We start from the raw sequence: 4,025 nt of genomic DNA, 5'->3' as shown, positions 1-4,025 counted from the left end.
AGGATATTGGTTAGATCTGTATATGTATAAGTTAAGGACATGGGGGACATACGTAGTATCTGACCAAGTAAGGACATTTACACATAGATTATACGTGACAAACCATGGTGAGCTAAATTCCTAGGTTTTTTACCTTTTGCGATATATATATATATATATATATATATATATATATATATATATATATATATATATATATATATATATATATATCTCTGAACAATGCGTTATCCTTGAGATATTGTGGACCCTTTACTGTGCATTCAAAATTAAGTGATTTGAACTATGTTGTCAATACGCCCGACAGAAGAAAGAAACAGACAGTGTTTCATGTTAACTCACTGAAAAAGTATTATGATAATTGTAACAATTTTCATTCCACAGCTAAAATTACTTTACCTGTATGTTCAAATGTTTCTGATGATGTGATACATGATAAATTGAAACCCCCAAAATTGGTAAATTCTTCCTTTTTAGATAATTTGAATGTCCACCTTATGCATTTGTCCACAGAGGAAAGCCATAGATTGTCTCAATTATTCGAGACATTTCCCTCTATTTTTGGGGATGTCCCCAAAGAAGCGAAGGTTCCACCTCATGATGTAGACGTAGGTGACGCAAAACCCATTAAACAACACCCCTATAGAGTTAATCCGGAAAAAAGCTGCTTTGATAAAAGATGAAATTGATTATATGCTCAAGAATGATATCATTGAGTCCAGTTTCAGCAACTGGAGTTCCCCATGTCTCCTAGTCCCGAAAGACGGTGGATCTTTCAGGTTTGTGACCGACTTTAGGAAAGTAAATGCGCTCACCAAAGCTGATTCCTATCCATTACCTCGAATAGAAGACGTTATTGATAAAGTTGGTCAAGCTAAGATAATTTCCAAAATTGATTTACTTTCAGGATACTGGCAAATCCCCTTATCTGACCGTGCAAAAGAAATATCTGCTTTTGTAACCCCTAATGGTTTTTATAGATACAAACGTATGCCCTTTGGTATGCGAAATGCTGGTCAAACTTTCCAGAGGGTCATTAACTCTGTCATTGCTGACATAGACCAATGTGAGGCCTACATAGATGATATAGTTGTATTTTCTAATACCTTTGAAGAACATATTGTTCAGTTGACTAACCTTTTTAGAAAATTGTCTGAAGTGAATTTTACTGTAAACTTGCATAAAAGTGATTTCTGTAAAGGTTCAATTACCTATTTGGGTTATCAAGTGGGAACGAACCAAGTTCGGCCCATTGAAGCTAAAGTAGATGCTATTGTAAGGTTACCTCCTCCCAAAAATTGTAAAGAAATCAAAAAGTTCCTTGGGATGGCTGGTTACTATAGGCGGTTCTGTCAAAACTTTTCAGCTATTGCTGAACCTCTTACTGCATTATTGAAAAAGGGTGTTGAGTTTGAATGGTCAAATAAATGTCAAGAAGCTTTTTTAACCATTAAGTCATTTTTATCTAATGCTCCTGTTATGGCTGCACCAGACTTCAGCAAGCCCTTTAAACTTGCCATTGATGCTAGCAACTTAGCCATTGGTTCAGTCCTATTTCAAGAAGACAACATGGGAATTGACCATCCCATTGCCTTTTTTTCCAGGAAGTTAAATGAGAACCAAAAGAATTACTCTACTATTGAAAAAGAAGCTTTAGCTTTGGTTTTGTCATTACAACATTTTGAAGTCTATGTCTCTTCTTCAACCAATCCAGTCAGAGTGTTTTCTGACCATGATCCCCTGAAATTTACCTCTAAGTTAGGACAAACAAATCAAAGGATATTGAGATGGTGTTTATATTTCCAAAATTTTAATCTGGAAATTTCACACATTAAGGGTAGTGATAATGTTGTGGCTGATTGTTTGTCAAGGATGTAAAATCGTATTGCACACATTGATCATGTGACATGTTTTGTGGTTCATTAAGACCATACACAGGTGTTGTGTTTGGGTGACACTCACATGAAGATGAGTGGTATGAGTTTTGAATTTTTCAAAATTCCATTCCTGTTGAATATTTTGTTTATTTTCAGGTGAACCTTAATTAAAGGTGGTTTTTGATTATATGTAATCTTTTTATAATAATATGTCTCATATGACTCAGTTGATATTGTAGCTAGTCATTGAAATAAAGGTCTTACCCTGGCGGGTTTACCACTTTTAATATCCATATGGAAATATTGTAATACCCTTTTTTGAGGGATTTTGATGTATAATTATTTTTTGGAAGGGTTACTCCCCTTTCACCAGTTGTAAAAGTTTGAGTTACTTCGCTTTTATGTTCAGGGATATTTTCATCTGGTATTATGATTTTGATTGCCTACATTTGTAAAACATTTTTTTTATTCTCATTGCCAGATTGGTTCCTTATGTATGTTTTTGTGGAACCTATCTGTCACTTCCAAAAAGGGAGGGGATGTGACCTACTTAGGTCGAGTCAGGTTCCATTTTTATTTTGACATTGTATAATTCCTTATATGGAGTGATGGTGCAACTACCGGGGTTTTTCCACTGTCTTATTAAGGGTGTCTAGGTCCCAGAAATTTTCCATAAAGATCTGATTGATTGATTCTGATCAGATGACCATCCCAACCAATGACTACATGAGTTGAGGATAACCTCCCCTGTTGCATAAGTCTTTATCTGGTTCGCACACTCGCCACACGTGGCAGTCTACCTTGATTAAGCGGTCTGTTAGGACCAAGCCGTCCATTTTGTCCGGCAATAGATTCTGACCATTTGAACGTGAGAGATCTTAAGTCCTGAGTGTGCCATGCTTTCTTAAGTTGTTTTAGTCTTCTAGTTTAATATTACTTGTCGCCAAGTGATTCTTGAAGCTATAGCAGTGTTGTGTGACCTGTGGCTATTTTTATACAGTGTTAAAATCTGTGATAGTGTTTTTTCTTACGCTTTGTAAGTTGGGTTTTGTTATATTCTAAATTAAATATTTTATCTCGTTTAACCTAGTGTTCTGCCACAACTGTGTTCGCTTATTAAAGGTTGTATGCAGATTGGATGAGTGTTAACGTCAATAGTATCACTAGTTTTCCCTAGACTTCAAATTCGAGCCCTAGTGTGTTGTTGAGTTAGTGTTCATTCATTTAGGCTGTAAGTCATTTGCATACGGCCCCGAAAAAAGAATCTGGGGACGTTCACCTTCTATCTGGCTGGTAGATAGGTAAACGTAACATATATATATATATATATATATATATATATATATATATATATATATATATATATATATATATATATATATATATTTATATATATATGTATATATGCTCGATGGGAGATACTGAAATGTTGGTACATACCACTAAAATGTGTCTTGTTTTTCAACTTATTTTCAACAGGTGTTAGCTTTTCAAACGAGTTGCCGTAAATTAATTCGCTTATCTAATTTCTCGGCTCAGTAATTTCCCTGCTTATGCCTGGTCATGTGGCCTAGCGTAGACAAATTTATTGACCCAAGTTTTATAGCTCTACGTGTCTTTGTGTCAACATCCCCCCAATACCTGCCCCCCCCCCCCCTCTGCAAGGGAATTAATATAGGAAATCTGAACCCTTAATCCCCCTGAGTTCAGTGATATATTTATAACCGATTTGTAAAGGTTGGCCTACAAAGAGGATTAACGCTAATGCACTGTACATCACGGCTGCTATGCATACCCACATACGCATAGCCTTAATTATAATTAAAATCTTAATGGCACGCACGCTTGCCCGCATGTCGTGTCTCATGCTCGCTCACTTGATCAACGCTCACAACTCCGTGGCAGCTGAACTCAATACACACTACACAGACACACAATATGCACGTTACACACTGTAACACACTAATACAGTGTCAAGCTACATCGCGTCATGGAAAAGAGAGAGGGGGGTGTGCGTATTCAAACACGAAAATAGAAAATCGTCATCTCCAGAAAATGATTAACAAAGTATTTATACAGAAGAATACAACACCGCTACAGTGTAAGAAAGAATGTTAACACGATACGTAAATACCGAAACAGGTGTTG

This window comes from Physella acuta, unplaced genomic scaffold, assembly GCF_028476545.2.
Source record: "Physella acuta isolate Inbredline_101_S28 unplaced genomic scaffold, ASM2847654v3 ptg000850l, whole genome shotgun sequence".
In the NCBI taxonomy this organism is placed as follows: Eukaryota; Metazoa; Mollusca; class Gastropoda; family Physidae; genus Physella; species Physella acuta.
This window is presented reverse-complemented; position numbering follows the sequence as displayed.